The 19,380-nt window shown below is 37.7% G+C and overlaps 1 protein-coding gene across 2 annotated transcripts in view; it reads left to right on the top strand.

Annotated features, from left to right (window-relative positions):
* The first annotated feature begins 972 nt into the window (after window positions 1–972).
* Window positions 973–19,380, top strand: part of LOC306855119 (leucine-rich repeat neuronal protein 2-like) — a 42,023-nt gene continuing 23,615 nt past the window's right edge. Inside the window, exons 1-2 of one of the 2 annotated variants that reach the window (XR_013782900.1) lie at window positions 973–1,267; window positions 8,113–9,239. The gene's annotated coding sequence lies outside the window, so the exon portion shown is untranslated. Of the gene's footprint in view, window positions 1,268–8,112; window positions 9,240–19,380 lie in introns of those variants that run through there. The other variant, XM_079393568.1, reaches the window with a different exon arrangement.

The following is a 19,380-nucleotide window of genomic DNA, read 5'->3' as shown; positions in this document are numbered from 1 at the left end:
TGTCCTCGCGGAGACGAGCGTTTGGCTGCTCCACATGCCCCTGAGCTGTAAGGCTGTCTACAGCGCGGATCCAAGCATTGTGTCACAGCACCGCATAATGGATATTCCAGTAGACATGCCATAGACGTCCATTCATCATGCCAGAGATGGCAATAAAAAAATCATTATCACAAGAAAACTTGTGAAATGCTTCTAAATTGAGAAAGGCTCCACTCTATCGCTATCTCATTGAAATTTAATACAGCATTCCTGGTGAAAATATTGTGTAGCACTATATGGCTCATATAGGAGGTCTACAGGTTTTTTGTGATTATGAAATTCTGCACTGGAAAAAAAAACAAGTTTGATTATTAAAAAAGGTATAGACGGACAGACGGACGGACCCTAACCTCAACCTTCAGTGAGGCGTGAGCATATCGTATGAAAATGCACAAATGGGATTGTACAGAAACACCAATTTTGCTCCCAGGTTAGTGATTTTTAAAAAGCTCTAACCCAGTGGTGCTCAATCCAATATGGCCATTAAATATGTCATCCCTTGTCCACAGGAAATGGGAACAGTGACTGGATATGTCTGCAAGCCCTATGAAAGCATTCCATTAACCAAACAATATCAAAGTCAGTCCTTCACATACAAGGGCTGCTGCGAGGCAGGAGACCATCTTACAGTATAGTTGCACTTTTGACTTAGCAAGTGACTACTGCAGCTGAGTTACACAATAAAGAGGCAAGTGATATAAGAAGTATATATGTGATAATAACAGGGTTTATATAAGGCTCTGACTGTGAGAAAGAAATGAAGGAGAGAAGGGAAAATAGAGCATTTTGCAAAGGGGTTGGGGGGGCAAGAATGGGAGACTTCTAAAAGAAGGAGGTGGGGCTGCATGGTAAGGGCAGAGAGAGAGAGAGCGAGAGATGCCTGCCTCCACTTCGTCTCTTGCTCAAGTACGCAAGCCACTGACAGCAACAGCCACACACAGACAAAAGAGAGCGAGGGAGAGCGAGAGAGAGAGATCGGAGAACACACAGATCCGTCCTCTGTAGATCGCCTACACAGTGTCAGAAATAGAGCTGAGTTTAGGGCAGGTGCGTACAAAGCGTCTGCATGAGACCCTGTGCGGTGCGCTAAAACACAATCTAAGAGAGGATACAGGTTGATTGACTAACGTCAAGAAGGAAAACGAGAAAAAACGTGACAACAAAAAGGAAAGAAGAAAAAGAGGAAGAAGAGACCGAGATGTACACTGAAATGGTCCATCTCTTAACGGTAGGGAAGTTTATTATTTTCTCTGAAGACCGAAATTTTTACGCGTTGCATTTGAACACGCACTGCAGATGCTTTTCTAGTGGTGTTGATACGATAAACGGCAGAAAATGATTCCAGCAGAGAACAACCTGTCAGAAATTAACCTAAGCGGGTAATTTTTCGATATTTAAGAATTAATCGAGTGGTGTTGTCTCACAAGATCTGGTGTCGATAGTTTGAAACGCGGCTCAAGTTGTGCGTTGCACTGACAGGTCGAGACTTTTCCACGCTGCATGGCAGCTATGGTCAGCATGCAGAGCACATCGGGATAGAGTAGCACTGACTCACACATTAGCTTGGCCGAGGAGAGAGAGAGAGAGAGAGAGAGAGTGTGTGTGTGTGAGAGAGAGAGAGAGAGAGAGAGAGAGAGAGAGAGAGAGACACTTCATGTCGCATTGAAATTCCACAGCCTGAGCTTTGCGAAAATAAAGATAACGCAGTGTGCGCACGCATCTGTCATTTCATTGAAGTGATCAGCATCCAGAAACTCTCCCTCCCTCTCTTCCTCTCTCCTCCTCTTCCTCCTCCCTGCTGTTGCTATCCATGTCCGCGTCGCGCGGCTGCCGCTGTCGCAGTTGAATTTGCAGAAGCTAGCGTGCGCGCTCTGCTTCTCCACAGCGAGCCTATTGTTGTTGTCCTCCTCCACACTCTTTCCTCTGAGGAGTGTCAGCTCACGGTGCTAATCCTTCTCTGCCTCTTCATGTGTGGGGAGGAAGCGTGCGCGTGTGGGTGTCTTCCTGGAAGATTGGAACAACACACGTGAGAGTGTTGGCAGGTGTCCGGTGCATTATGCGGCTCCGAGAGAGAGAGAGAGCGAGAGAGCAATGAGGACAGATTGGGTGTGATAAATACATTATATGATGCTCATATTTATTTCGCAAGAATATCGTTGTGGTTGTTGCTTGTTTGTGGATAAATAAAGAGTTCAACTAAATCAATTACTAGAGGGACCGCCAAGGAAACGTACACGTTTTTAAAACTAAGGTAAAAAGCAGATCGCAACATGTTTTACTCTGCAAAAGAGAAATAGAGCCAAAAAAGTTGGAAAGGAGGGTTTGAAAAATAAAAGGACCGAGGGACTTAGTGACGTTTCAGTATCAGAGGCAAGTTTTCTACATGCTTAAAAAATTATATCATTTGAAAAAAAGAAAAAGAAAAAAAAGCCAAATTAATTGTACAAACTGTGCATTAACAAAAGCTAACGTTGACTAAAATAATAATTAAAAAAAAAAAAAATAATTATTATTATATTAGGCTATAGACTAATATTTTTCCCCTAAAGACACACATTTCCATGTGACCCCAAAAATAAATAAATAATAGCCTTAAAATGAGTTTTGGACATGTGATGTTGATGACAGTGAATCACAATCCAGTTTGCTATGAAAAATATTCTGACAGCTCATAAAAATGCACCCAGACATCAATGAATAAATTCTTAATAAGTCGTACCAAGAAATTAAACACATGACTTGTCCTGACAACTAGGCTGGAAAGATAATTGCATAGTTTGTTTATCGCAATGTTGATTAGCCCTCCGTGCTGTGTATGGGCATGATTACTGAATGCAAATATACACTACTTCTTGCATGAGGGAGCTCTACAGTCTCTGACAGTGCATCACTGTAAACATTATTATCTTTACAGTTCCTCATCATTTAGACGCTTTATATAGTTCCTAACTACTCAAGATGTCCTTTTTACAAGGCAAACTTAACCCAACCCAATAGAGTATGTTTACCTACAACAATACATTCTGAGGCATGGCTTTTTAAATTTAATTTAGTAAAAAATACCATGACCCTTGAATTGCTCCTAATTAATGATTTAGACTGACAGTCCTAATGTGCTCTATATGCAGATAGTAAATTATGTTCTTTTTTAGTTTAAGTTCTTTTGCTTGTTCTGAAAACTAATTTGTTAAAGGGTTACTCCACCCCAAAATGAAAATTTTGTCATTAATCACTTACCCCCATGTCTTTCCAAACCCATAAAAGCTTTGTTTTCTTCAGAACACAATTTAAGATACTTGCAACACATCCCTCTGTCCCCCTACAGATGAGTCTTCAGTGAGGGCAGATGTTTCCAACATTAAGAAGTTGAGACAGGCAAGGTGCTGCTTATCAGATATATCTGCTGTTGCAAAGACATGCCCACTTGACTATAACGGCAGGTTCCATGTTACATGCAAATGGCTATCGTTCCAAATGGTTGGCAATGACACACAAGAGCCTCAAACCAAATTAAGACTTGTGCATGTGACGTCTTGTTTAATTTATCATCATTCCATGAACATCCCTGCCATCTAGCTGCTGTAATCCCCTTTTATTATCATGGATTGGCCTGTGAAAATTTGAGATAATCCCTATTAAACTGGCCTTAATAAAAATGTATTGCAACAAAAGGCAATGGATTTGGTATGGAGAGTGGAAAAACTCCTGAAAAAGAAATCTAAAGTTTATATGTAGTGCATCATGATATACCAGGGTTGGGAATCAAGAACTTTTCAGGGCTGTTCCCATTTTTGAAACAATACTGGAACTGAATGGTTTTCACAATTTTCATTCTGTTAATGGCTATTGAACATCAAAAATCTAATTTTATTTTCAAAGATTTGGAAGTAAAAAGATAGTATTTTAGTTTTGAGTTTGTATATATAAACATTTATAATGTTCCAGGAGATTTCTACTTCAAATAAATGTTCTATTTTAAAAAAGAATATTCTATTTATCAAATAAATCTGGAACAAAAATAGTATCACATTTAACACAAAAATTCAATATTCACCTTTGCCATAACAGGGATAAATTGCATTATAAAACATATTTCTATTTTTACTACATTTGTATCAAATAAATGCAGGCTTGGTGAGCATAACAGTCTTTATAGTACTAATAGGTTGTTCCATATTTTGTTTTAGTTTAGTTCGGTTGAAATTTTGGAAGGGGATGTACTTAAAAATAATTAAGTGATCAGAACAGATTTTTCTGTATGATTCCCAACCATAATGACATGCACACAAGGTCTGTCCACATTCAAGTTGATTCCCTGTTGCTTTTTTTTAATGTGCATGATCTCACAGCAGGCTAGACATTCATCTTAAGGGACACCTCTCCATTCCTCTTCCCTATTCTCTCTCTCTATCTAAAAAGCAGGCTTGGCTCAGTCATCCATGGGCAAGGGCTCACTCCTGACTGCTGGGAAACAACAGTACAGCAAATGAGCCACGTTTATATGTGTGGATGTGCACGAATGTGAACGAGCATATGCGTAATAGGGTCAAAAGGGCTGCTAGATTTCACCTCTTGTGCTCGCTGAAGAGGGCAGATGAACTCAGGGCAGGAAAGATCACAGACATCTGTCTCAAAGAGAAAGAAAAAATTGCACTGTCACAACACAGCCCATCACTGCACACGCACCCATACTCGCTGCTCTGTCTCTGCACTGCATTTCTGTAAGCACATATACAAACAAATCAGCTAAAGGAGCTAAGAAATCAAATTGAATCAAAGTGAAAGACTGGACCGGTATGTGATGTCTCCTATGTGTAGCTCATATGAATTCATGGCCTCACGGGCACCCTACAAAAAGACAAATAAGAACAAGTATGTTGTGCATCATATCTGCATAGGCATATAGTACACACTGCTGTCAGAAATGAACATGTTTTGTGCTGAGTGTGGTACGGATACATCTGAAGGAGGAGGTGAAGACAGAGCACTGCTCACAAGCCTCAAGGGCATATCTGTGAATAAGCAAACACATCAGTCTGCCATCTTGCAGCGTGATGATGAACGCAAACTGTGACAGTAAAACAAACCAAACAGATTTATCAACCAGTTGGCCATTAACATTTCATTTTGTAGCTCAACACAACAATGTTTTTTCGTACACTGTAGACTTACCAGAAAAGAGCAAAACCTCGGGTCAGTTCAACTATTATTCATTGGACTGTTTTCTTTTTTCTGCAATGAAAAAAAATATTTGATGACATTAAATATTTCTCTTTTAGTATGTATATTTAAAAATATTTGATGGTTTCAATATATACTTGAACAATTTAGGACAGTAAATCGTTGTTTTTAAGGAATCGAAAAGCCATTTTTTAGTGTGTGTGATGTTAACACACCCATTAAACTGACTCAAAAGGCATGACTGTCATTTTAGAGAAAGCACAAAATAACAAAAACCATAAAATAGAAATGACACGTCACTCTAGTTGAAAAACTTTCATTTGACAGTGAGTTTTTAATCTTATCCTGCACTGCAGCAAGCTATAAAGATTTCGAGCTGTTTTGTAGAAAATTGTTTACTCTCGCTGTTGGATGAATCAAATCTTTTATGACTTCACTTTTCAACTCACAATGCTTGTTGTCTGATTCACACTGTCATTTGAGAGTATTACATCTGAACTCATTTGGACATACAGAAAAATGAATTTGCCTGTACAAACAAGAGAAAAGGCAGCTTAGTTTGTGTGAACATACTTTAGCAATGTGACGAGAGAGAAAAAAAAAATTTAAATAAAGAAATTTGTGTCTTTCTTAATGAGGAAGTCAAAAGAACTTGGTTCAATAACCACATAATGCATACTTTCCCCTAAATTCTTAAATATATCCTTGTTCGCCTATAGCAATAGAACAGTTAATTAAAAAAGGCCTGCCGCTATAAAAAAACAAAAACAAAAATAGTCTGCTTTGTCCTGCAAAATTTCTTCCTCTCTTCTCAAGCGAGCTCGGTTATGAATACTAAGGCATCTCTTCTCATTAATTGGTCTCACAGGCAGCTTAGCCGGGGTCATCGCTGCATTTTTGACTCAGTCCAATTAATACTAATCACAGCATCAGACTGGCTGAGCGAGAAGATTGCACTGTCAGAGCAACTGATCTTCTTGGAAATTCATTAACAAAAGACAGAAAAAAGGAAAGAAAGACAAAAGTGGGACTCTGAGTGGATATGGCAACCTGGTTTTATTTTTTGGCCTTCAGCTTTCAAAATGTTTGGACAATTTGTTATTAACATTCATTAAGGTGCCGGTTCCAGAAACAAAGCAGAACTTTAAATGAACAGATGGACTTTTCCTTGTAGAATGGCCTAACATGGAAGAGTGAGACAGACTGGCTGCTGTCTTCTCCAACGGCTCAAGGCATTTGTGAAATATCAGAAGGTATGCTGCTGAATTATTTATTAGGTACCCCAGTATATTAAATTAAAAGGAAGTGACTCATAAACAGAGGACAACATGATAGCAGATCAAGGCTTATGCAAAGCAGAGCTCAAGACAATGATTTTTTTGTCTTCTGCTGGCTCGGTCAGACATGATGTGGTCTACTTGCCATGCAAATATATTTACTAGCCGTAGCAAAAATGCTGGTGTTAATGGCATTTATTGGAAATAAACAAACAAACAAATTAATAAATAAATAAACTTTAACATGATTTAGTGACATACTGTATGCAAATCATCAAAGTTTTGAAGACATTAAAACAATAAGTCAACTCAGCAAGCAACACATCCTGTAAGTGGCCTGAAACCATCACACACCATCAGGCCATCTTTATTGTTGAGCAAAAGGCATTGATGGCCGCCATAGAGAGCATATTTCTTAACATCCACAGATGAACAGACACGCATATATTTGTATCCCTTCATGACAAGTAGTCCTACTTCAAAATTCAGCAATTAAATGTATAAGCATAAAACACAGTTTACTTGTACAGACTTATCCAAAATAATGCATAATTAGGGTGCATAATAATGACAATATTCGCACATCCTGCAACGTGCATGACTATTCAGAGCTGCTATTTTAGTCCACATCTTACTCAAGCATCACGCTCACATCCCCTCCTATTTTTGAGCCATAGTGGAAACATATATGTTTATTACCACATTCAGACATGCCCTTGCTCAACCATAGAAATGCAATTATTCCCACAAGCCAAGCCCATTTGAGTCATAATGGTCACACTGATATCCATAAATTGAATGGCCAGTCTCACTTCGGCATGCTGAGTTTTCTATTACCGCGATAGTCATGTTTCAATTATGATATCAGAATTATGATATCAGAAGGTTTTTTTTTCTCTTGTGAACCATTGCTTTTCTTAATTAAGAAACATAATTGTAGTATTTATTATAAATTCCTCCATAGAAGGTGACATTTAGCAGGAAAACTTTACTGCAAAATACTCTGCAAATGAATATTTCATAAAATGTATAACTGAAATGTTGTGACATTTACATAAACTCATCTTAACATATGCCAGCTGATCTTATAGCGTCTATAAATTGACAAAAAGCCCACCACCTGCCTCCAGATATTCTTATATAAAACGATAACCTTCTGTAACCAATATGACTGCGACTGAATACTAATTCTAAAACAGGTTTTGCTAGAAGACATGCTTAAGACACACAAATACAGCGAAAGACAGGATTTAAGCTGCATTGACGGCCCCAAGGTAGCCAGTCAGCTAAATTTATTCACCGCAAAAATGTTCACACCAGAATGAAAACCAAGTGGACAGTGCTAATCACCTCCAGCAGCAGACAGTTATACTTAGGTCTCCCAGAATGAACGAATGTTAATAACTTGGGGCCACACGCTCTCATCTTCTTGCACATGCTGTTCTCTCGCTTTGAGGGTGGCATTTTTTTCTTGGGAACGATACAAATCTTTCTTATAAAGATGAGTAATTCACATTTTTGCAAGCAGGAGCGCACTGTGACCCTCTGCAAAGTGTCAGTGGGAATAAAACGCTTAATGAGTGACACAAATTGAATGTTGTTCCTCTCGGTGCAGGAAGGTGGAGGAAATTGAGGCAAGCCTAATGAGCAGTCCGATCCCTGCAGCAACACCTGATATCGATGGCTGGTGACAGGTCGCACGGCGAGCAGAGAAGAGCAGGGAGGGGACACCTTGCCCCCATTTCACTCAGCGCCATGTGACATGATCCATCCTGCCATGGGCCATCTGGGCCCAGTGAGAGACTAAGTGTCACTCCTCCCTGCATCTCCCAAAGGAATGGAAGCCTTTAATCACCACCATCATCGCACGCACACACTCGTGTGCTCGCACAACCCCTCATCCCCTTGTGGCCAAAGAGCATGGATGAAACAGAAGAGATGGGTTGCTGCGCATTCAGTGAGACTTCTACGTGCAAGAGCAGTAGCACTTGTTTGTTAGCCGAATGCGTGTTTACTTCCCCACAGACCATCAGACGCATGTCCATTAAGCTTCTGGGCCAAAAGTGTAAACAAACTTACGTAACTATTTTTGTGCATGATTGAACAAATGCAGATATGGACTTTACAAGGGAGCACAGAAGCAAACATCTGCTTTTCATTTTTCATAAAATATTTAGGTGAATCCGCCAGCTTTAATATCCTTGTCTGCTTTATAAGATGACACAGTGGCCACTGATCTAAGGCCATCTCTCCTTTACCTAAAAGACAAGAAATTCATTCTTTTATTCAGCAAGGATGCATTGAATTGATCAAAAGTGACAGTAACGAATTTTACATTGTTACAAAAATGTTGAGAATTCGTCATTTTTAAAATTGTAACATGGTTTCACCCAAAAATTAAGCAGCACAATGATTTTTAATATTAAGAAATTCTGGAGCACTTATATTACTAATATTTTACTGTATTTTTGATCAAATAAATGCAGCTTTGATGAGAGCTTTCTTTCAAAAAATTAAAAAAAATCGTACTAACTCCAAACTTTTGGATGGAAGTATACATTCACTTTAAAGGTAAACCAAATTTGATAATGTAATGTAATATAACAATTATTCTTCCTATTTGTAAAACTGTACAGAATTAAACGACAGAAACGGCACACTCAAACAACATGAATGTTATCACGATCAGGGCTGGGCAAAGATACATCAAAATGTATTTTATAATAAAATACCAAATACCTTAATTTTAAGTGTATCAAAATAAACTACAAAATACAGCAGCCACACCATGTATCAATATAAACTACTGTATTTTTGTATTTTAAAAATACTAAAAAATACTTTTACAAGGGAGCAGGAAATGTCTTTTTGTTGTATAAACTTAAAACAACAGATTGAGAAAACTCAAAAATCTGCTGAAGTTGGTTGCCTTAATTTTAAGTTGGCTCAATTTTTATTTATTTTTTTACAGTGTAGCAATACTTTTTCTCTGCCTGAGTCATGCAATAAATCTGACATATGCAACCAGTTAACAGATCAAATATTGACATATCCCTGTGATCTCTCAGATGAAGGTTAGTTTTAAAGTAACCAACAGTTTCATGTTTAACAGTTTGCAAATGACTCATAATTGTTTCCTAATTTAGTTACTTGGTGTTTGGTAACGAAGGGCCTGCATCAGCAACACTGACTCAATGACAAGTCATTCATAAGAAGACAACTGATGGCACCTGCTTTCATAGCAGCTAGTTTCTAACTAATTAATCATTTGATTGTTAATCATAAATATAATAATATATGTGTCGGGCAGTCATTCATGCAATGGTATGCAAAATTATCCTACTAAACAGCTACTTCAATTAGGGTACAAAATTCAGCAATCACATATTTATTTATCAATCATTGGACTCCTATTTGGAAGTTGAAAACAAACATTTTAGCATTTCAACAATTATTAGATTATCAATATGTAACTCCAACTTCTGAATAGGCACCAATCAGAGATGTCATCATGTAGACTTCTTGCAAAGTATTTTACAGTTTTTTATTGTATTTTACAAAATCCTATTTTATATTTGAAATAAGTTTTTGAAATACAGGGATACATCCATCCCTGATCACGATAATGCTTACTGTGATACTTTAGAAAAATCGCAAGAAAAAAAATCAAAGTATCATGACAAGCCTATTGGCAGCTAAAAGAATTAACAAATAGAATAATAAATTTATGTCCAAAGGCACAGGGGAGTTTTAAAATTTTATGACTTTTCCAATTCTGTGGAGTTCCAGTTTTAATCAAAAAGTGTTGATTTTACAGTTCTCCACAGAGGAAAGTGGAGCGGTCCTATAAAGGGAGATACTGCGATACATCTGCGGTTGCAAAGCATGCTGGTGTTGATAGGTACTGCATTGATTTAAATGACATGCCTGATGCTGATGTCCCCCTATTTTACACTCCCACCTTCCTCCGCTTCCATTTAATTTCATGTGCCATCCTTTGTCTCTGAGCGCGCTACCCTTATCTGATTCATTGAGCCATTTAAACGAGAAATTAAATTATATTCTTCAATACGCTTGTTTCCCAAAGAAAAGTTATGGCCAGGCCATTTATTAAAAGCAGACAGTTCCCTTCTTAAACTTCCTCTGATTTACGGAGACTCTTTGCCGATAAAAAGCCCCAAATTGGATCAGCGTATTCCCACACTTCGCAAAACCTTTATTTTCTCCTTGAATGTTGAGATGATAGAAAAACCTCTCAAACACAGCAGGGTTCTGTAATAAGTCTGATTACATACAGGAAGTAATTGGAAGGATCTGGATGGATCCACACACTAATGCAAACTAATTTGTCATTTGGGGATTGGGCCAGATAATTTCCCAAACACCTTTCTGCAATTAGTGTGAAGATGCAAAACAGTCAGACTGAAGGAAGAAAGAAAGACTCTACACGTAAACTGATGCGATACAGGTTAGCATTTTATTTGCAGGGGGCATGATCTTACTGAATGCTCGTACCATGTGGCTGTCGGCAAAGATCTAACCAGCTTTTATTGATGTGTAGACAAATACAAGCAGGGTCAGGGCCGGTGAATTTTACTGTCCTCTTTATGGCCGGACGTGGAAAAGGATTGAGGAGCCGGGCACTTTAATGGTCTATCGTGTAAAAGGCAAGTGTTTTGTAAAATAAAGGAATACATACTCATAGGTTTGTCAACTGAAATGTGCCATACATTCAGAAAAAGGAGAAAACAAACTAAATGCTAACCAAAGACATCTAGAGAGTTAGCATTAGCATTCCTGCTAGGCTAAAGCCACTGAAGCAACTTTTCCTAGCAAGATAATGCAAATGTATTCTGGAAATAAGTCTCAAAAAACAATGTAGCCTCTGACTACATATATAATTAGCAAGAACCAATTACTTCTGGCATTAGCATTCCTGCTAGGCTAGCGCATAAAGCCACTGAAGTAAATAAACGTTTCCTAAGCAAGATATGCAAATGCATTCTGAAAAAAAACTAACTCAAAAACAATGCAGCCTGTGACTGCATGTATTTATTAATGAAAACAAGTATTTCAAAAGAGTTAGCATTAGCATTTATGTTAGGCTAATGCATAAAGCTGCTGAAGTGAACAATGTAAACTTTTCCTAGCAAGCTACGCAAATGTATTCTGGAAATAACCCTCAAAAACTTCAGGTGTACATATTAGCAATTTATTAAAAAAAAACAAGCCCAATGGCAATATAAAAGGATATGGCAACAGAAAAGTGCATTAAAATTCAAATAAGGCATAATTGTATCCCAATTTGTCTGTTTGAAATAAAGTTTTTAGTCATACTGACAAAATGTGCACTCATGCCATTCGTGTAGGACCATACGGCGGGTGATGCTGTCAGTCTCCCTCCTTCGTGTTTTAGCACTGTCTGAGGCTTTTCCTCACTACATATTTAAAAGCAGCTGCCTCAAGCTTAGCACACTAATGGCTATTTAGGCCTGCTATTTCTTTCTTTACCAGCAGTTGGGGAGGAGGACGAACACACTGACACGTACACAGCTCTGTAAGCCACCATGATAAGAAAGAAACTCCTGTCTCGACTCACATGCTTTTCTCTCTCCCTCTTTATCATGAACTAATCCAGCATCTTACTGTGATTCTTGCTGCCTCTTATTTACAGTTGGTTTAAAGATTAAACACCCTCCCGCTCCTATTCATATTCATAGCACCCTCTAAGAAAGACGCACTTAGTTAAATGGTATAAATAATTTTAGTACTTCAACTTATTTCAATTAGTTTCAACATTTCAGGTTTCTTATGTTTTTCATCTAACATTTATATTTAGCTTAATTTCAGCTTTATTTCAGTTATTGTTTGTCATAGTGAACAATAACAACACTGAGGTCTTAGAAGTCTTTGACCTTCCTGACTGTATCCAGAAATTAAAATTGTAATTATTTATTTTTGTCATAACTTTGACAGAACTTATTGAATTGATATTATTCTTTATTTTTATTTTTAAAAGGGACAATGAACATTAATTAAACTGAACATTCATTCACATGTAAATGTGCCAGATTTAGTCATACAGGCTCATTTTCATCTTTCATATTATGCTTTGCATTCATTATTGTAAAGAAAGAATTGTTAATTATTAAGCTAATTTAATCACCAAAATATTAGATCAAAAATATTTTTTTTCAGTATTTATTTTTTAATAATTTCAGGAACAATGTGCGGAGGTCTTATAGGTCTTTGACTTTCCTTACTGTATCAAACAATTAATGTTTTTGTCAGAATCTTGACAGTTTATTGAATTGATATTATGCTTTACAACAAGTATCGTAAAACGTTATTTGTTAATTCATTTTAATTACCAAAATATTATATTTAATGCTCTCTCACAAATAACATTAATAAATATTTTCTCATCTTAAATAATCTTTTAAGAATAAGCTTTTTCAGAATTTTAAGCAACCCCTTTCATTGACTATTTATTAATAAAAAATAAACTCAAAAGCATGTCATTTAAACAAGTGCTTTTTTTGTACCATAATCGTGTAACGTGCCAGGAACATAAATTCTCTGGGATTTTTTTTTTTTTTCAGCTCGCATGTATAGATCAAAGCTTCCCATTTTCGTTTCCGACCTAAGACCTCATCAAAAATTCCTACTATGAAGGCCATGGTTAAAATCAAAATGGTTAACGTATTACTAACAGGTGAGGTTCTGGTGGGTCAGTGCCAGAGGTTTTGTTTGCCTGTAACACACACATACAGAGGGTGAACTAAAACTGGTGTCCTCTTTAAATCCAGGAACTGCATCCATAATATATGAGGAAGCAGTAGGCATGGAAAATGAGCTATGGGCTTTTACGTTAAAGTTTTAACCATTTTCTTTTTAAGTTTAAGTTTTCTGGAAGCTGATGGAATTGGTTCAATAAAGTGAGAAATAGGTCAGCAGATTGTTCGACTGTCATTTCTGCCAGCAGTTATTCAGCAGGGTAATCAAATGGGAAAACAGATTTGAAAAAGCACATATACTACAGCACTGTGCATATTAGTAATGCTGGTTAATCTATGTGGCACACAATATGCACACACAAGAAAAACAGGGCAGACGCTGAGAGGTAGGAAATATTACCATCAGATTACTCCACTTTGCAACATTATTAAGTCAGCGATCTTCTGAACGTTCAGCCTTCTACCATCATGCCTCCACGAAGCCCCTCTGTGAGGTAACATTTCTATAAACCTTCCCTTTGGCATGTTATGTACTATGGCCAATGGAAAGTAGTCAAATGTCCCTTCGCATAATAGCTGATCAGAGGATGGAGAAGCATCTGAGTGACAGCTTTGACATTTCTAGAGAGCGCTGCGAGAGAAAGAGACAGATGCAGATAGAGAGAGTGAGTGAGAGAGAGAGAGCCCTCAGGTGCCCCCTCTCACCGAGCACTGGAGAGGAACATTTGCATTTAATTGAATGCTGCGGACATAAAGCAGCCTCACCCCCATTCACCTCCCCTTTTTTCTTTGCCATCTTCATTTCCATGTTGAGTCCCACTCAAATCGCACTGAATAAATCTCCAATGCTTAACGCTAGCAGGTGGCACAGAGAGCTATAAGCACTAGAGTCAGGGAGAACTCCTCTAGCATGAATGCTGCTTAGCACAACAGATGAACATTGACTAGGGTTTGGCTATCATTGCCAAATGACAGCATCAAAAGTGTGATTGAGCGAACGGAAGGTTTAATAACACAGAAAGCGATTTTGTCTGGTAGATGCATAACAAATCAGATTTTATTGGCTAGTTTGGGATCACTTTGGCATGGTGTATGATTCCTAAACAAACATTTATACATAAAACCTCAGCTCAAACTCAATCTATTTTAGAAATCTCTTTTTTAATTCTTCTTTTAATTTATATAGTGAAAAATAGTGGATGAGGTAAATGGAAAATAGGAATAGGGAGCACAATAACATTTATAACTATTTGTATATATTTATATATTGTTTATGCTTGTCAAAGCTAAATTTATTATGTACATTTATAACATTACATATTACAATTTAAAATAACTGTTCAACACTGAAATCATTCTTTAAAATGCTCATTTTAATAATTATAATTATTGAATTTATTATAATTTAATAATAAAATCTTTATTATAATATACAACGTGTTATTCATTTAATGTAATTATAATTATTCTACCATAATTATTATTAGGAAACATTTATTATTATTATGAATGTTGAAAACAGTTGCTGCGTTTTTTTATAGAAACCATGATACATCTTTTGGGGACTCTTTGAGGAATATAAAGTTCAAAAGAACAACATTTATATGGAATAGAAATCTTTTTAACATTATAAATGTCTTAACTGTCACTTACATTCAATTTAATGCATCCTTGCTTAATAAAAGTATTAATTTAATTTCTGATCTTCTGAGTGGTAAATAAATAAATATAACACCAGTAAAAATGCAGCGATCACCTACTTGCAAATCCATCTTGTGATTGATAAAATGCGATGTATAAACTTTTACCATCATAATCAATTTGATGCTGCTGTTAAGCATGTTCTGGCTAAAACATGTTATTTTTACTGAAAGCCCGCAATCTTGCCCTAATCAATGCGAATTTGCAGAAGGTAGATTCTGGTTAAAATCATAGTGTTTTCTGAGTCACATTCTCTAAAAGCACTACCCTCCAAAAATCACCCTCAGTGCAGAATGAAGGAATGAAGCACATTGAAGAAACAAATTGTCACCTCTTGCACTCTGTTTGGTGAATCTTCTGACATGGTGATCAATTTGCCCAAGATAAAAAGGAGAGCAGAAATTACACTGTGACTAGTCCCAGAGACCCTTGGCCAGCCAATTACACAAATGCCATCGATCCCTGTGGCTCTTCTGAGGCACAAGCCATGAGGATGACCCTTCTGGATGGGTATGGATTTTTCTCCAATGGCTTTTCCTCCTTTTCCTCCAAAAGACGGGATTAAAGGCGATGAGAAAGGACAGGCAAGCTGACTCACTGGAGGGTGGCCTGTTACAAGGTCTGATCAACAGTCCCATTACACACTGTCGGCCAAGTCACACAGCAGAACTAAAAGTGTGGAAATAGACAACCATATTCCTACAGCTTTTATGGCATGCAAAAGATACATATCGCAGCATGACTTCGGACAGCAGGTCAGTCGTAGGTTGAGACATCTGCGGGTGGCATACCAGCCTTACTGCAATTAGATCTGCCCTCATTATCTGCAGCACCACTGAACTGTGAATAGCACTGATCCAGGTCCAGCTTCCCTGCTTAACACTGGAGTCTGTTCCAAAAGAAACAATAAAAATGAAATCATTATACATCAGGGTTAAGGATGCGCTGTGCCCTGTGTTGCTCCAGGCGAGTATGTCACATCTACCCTTGAATAAAGGCAAAGCATAATGTAATATAATGAATTTTTACATTTTAAAAGCAAATGCACTCGCTGAATAAAGACCAAAGTGTATTTTTCCTTCTATACTATAACATATCCAAGTCTGGGCTAATATAACCCCTGGGCGTTAACCATTTTACTGAAAGATCAGTGACACATCAATGTCTTAAGACTTTACATTACGGATCATTAATCATCAACACCTCTTAATTCAGAACGGTCTTTGAAACAGCGATTACATGGCGGTGGATACGTTACAGTAAGCAGTCCAATATCTTTCAAAACTTCTGATTCAGGTTTATTTCATGCTATGAGTGGTAGTAAACAGGTAGATACTATTGGTAACAAGCATCAAATCAGCATATTAGAATGATTTCTGACCATTAAATAAATGCAGGGCACGTTTTTCATTCCAAAGCACATTTTAAAATGTGCTGCCACTCAAATGCAAAAAAGTCATATTAGTTTTAAAGAGTTTTATCTTTAAACCATTGTGTGTGGTGGCAGTTAAGACTAATCTGCTTTCTTCCAGAGAATTTTAGCTCATTACTGGGCAGTCATGGTAAAATGTAGTGCTGTCAAATGTTGGAGGCTTCAGACAGGTGCCGTTTGCGGCAATCTAGCAGCCTTCTGTATAATTTCAGCACGATCTGGGAAGGATTTGATTCATCTTGTCGAGAGCAGCCTTGGTTGAAAATTTCTGCTGCAAAGCCCGACGTGCTGTAATGATTAATAATTGTGTTTAATTAGCCTTTGACGGTTAGCCCTCATATCTAGGTGAGTTGATAAACACGCTTGCTCTGGCCCAGACATATTTCTTCATTAATCTCTCACGGACCATGTTGTGTGAGCCAGGTGATGGCTGGCGAGTCTGCCAAATGTAGGAAATGTGTGTATGGGATATGCTGCAGTAGCAGACTTACCTCAACAGTGTCACGGCGAGGTGAAGCTCTTCTCTCTTTCATGCTGGGGTTTCTCAGTCTCAGGACCGTTCCTTTGCCGTTTGATCTTTACAACAAAGCAGTCAAAAGCTCCTGCAGACCTGTCACCTGAAACGTACCAGGATGACATTTTCAAAACTTACAGTGGTGTTGTGACATCCCATGTGACCTCCTACCATGCCAGAAGGCCACCGTGCTTCCAGTTTCCAGCTCCAAACACCTTAAAGATTACGTCAATTTTATCAGTAATATTTCATGTAATTTGCAACAGTGCTATAAGCAATTTTAGAGTTGTCCTGAATACTTTCATTTGGGCACAGAGTTGAGTCCGTTTGGAACCCCAAAGTGATTTGGGGACAAATAACGTTATCGATCACTTCTGTTTAAGGTGTTTAGAGCTGGAAAATAGAGAGCAACAGTCTGGTTATTTTAGATGATAACGTATAAACCTTTAATGTGAAATGACTTGTTAATCGGAGGTGTATGCTTTTGCTGAAGCCATCAATCTATTATTTCAAATGATCTTAACAGAAATTCCTGATCAAAACTTCATTACCTATGATTCTACACCAATCAGTAAATGTGGCAAAAGAACTCTTCAGTGCCCACCCACTGAAATGCTACTCCAACTACAACCCAAAAATGAAAATTCTGTAATTAGTTACTCACCCTCATGGCGTTCCAAACCCCTAAGACCTTCGTTCATTTTCAGAACACATATTAAGATATTTTTGATGAAATCCGAGAGCTCTCTGACCCTCCATAGACAGCAAGGGTAGTCTCAGCCTCAGACGTCACGGAATGTTGGCTATACGTCTGATGAATATGTAACACAGCTGGAAACACTTCATGACTTTCGAAGTCGTCATCGGATTGGTTAGATTATACAGGATTTCCGGAAGATGTGTGTGTCACGTTCTTTAACATTCCACCTGGAAACAAAAATGCCGTGGCGCCAAACCCCCTCACGAAAGAAGAAAGCCTCCGTGTTTACAACTGTGATGACGAGTGCTTGTCAGGATCAACTAAACGCTGGATTTTCAAAAGTATGCGAAAATTGTAAAGTTTGCTGCATAGAATCTTTGAAATATGTCTGAGAGTTTTACACATTTCCACGCCCATAAACATGCGACACAAAACAAAACGTGATTGGTTGCTTTACCTGTCAATCATATGGCCTCCATTCAAAGCGGCCAAAGTTCCCAGACCTTCTGCGGTCAGTCTGAAGGTCTGCGAGACTACAGCAAGGGTACTACCACATTCTAGGTGACATCAGTGGTTCAATCTTAATTTTATGAAGCTACGAGAATATTTTTTGAGCACAAAGAAAACAAAAATAATGACATTATTATTAGTAGTATTCTCATAGCTTATTATTATTAGTATTCTTGAAGCTTCATAAAATAATGGCTGAACCACTGATGTTACATGGACTATTTTACCATGTCCTTACTGCATTTCTGGGTCTTGATCATGTTAGTTGGCTATGGAGAGTTAGAAAGCTCTCTTAGTTTGTGTTCTGAATATGAATGAAGGTCTTACGGGTTTGGAACGACATGAGGGTGATTAATTAATGACAGAATTTGAGACCAGAACATGAACCTCTATCCAAAACCCGCCTTACACTTTCAGAAGAAAATACACAAAAGCTGTCACTGGGAGCGTTACCCTTTCAAATGGTATCCCTTTGTACCTTATATATGTACCCATAAAGGGTACCTAAAGTACACATAGTAACTTTTGAAAGGGTGTCAATCAAACCATTGCCCATAAACATGACTGACAGAAAAAGAGCATTTCTGATTAGCTAAGCTGTTTGACTGGTGTTCAGAGACAGCCTTTCACTGAATTTTTTCTGTTTAAAGAATCATCTCTTTCAGTAATATCTTTTAGGCAGCAGAAACATTTCATGTGTTTTGTTTCTTCTGCATAACAGAAGAAAAATATTATATTTTAGAAACCTCCAGCTACCTCTCATGCATCTTTCGGTCAATTACCTGCTATAATGCAATGCTAAATTACATACAGTAGGCCTACCACAGTTATTTTACGGTTTAAACAGTTTGATCATTATAGTCAATAGTACAAAACATATATCAGCATTGGACTTTCATATTCATGCTCAGGCCTGCTGAGTCTGTATTAAGGCTTTTAATCACCACTTACGCTCTTTTATCTCCACAGTTAGCCAACAGCATAGCTGACAACAGCATACAATCAAGCACTGAGGCAATGCAGTACATCTGCTCTTCCTCCCAAAACCAATCAACATGCTCTCAAACACTCCTACTACATCTCATGAACGTGAATTACTGCACTTTACTCAAAGATCAATTCAATCATCGTGATTAATTCAAATATGTTTAATAAATTGTTGGCTGTAGGCTTCTTAGCCTGCGTTCCTGAGAGACTTATCAATATTACAAGCTCCAAGAAATGAAAACTCTCCGAAGGTTTGGTGTTTTGCGCAAGAAAATCCAATTCCATCTACTGAAAAGCTATTG

Source organism: Barbus barbus (assembly GCF_936440315.1).
Source record: "Barbus barbus genome assembly, chromosome: 35".
Lineage (NCBI taxonomy): Eukaryota > Metazoa > Chordata > Actinopteri > Cypriniformes > Cyprinidae > Barbus > Barbus barbus.
The sequence above is the reverse complement of the archived record's forward strand: the minus strand, read 5'-3'. Positions and strand labels throughout refer to the sequence as shown.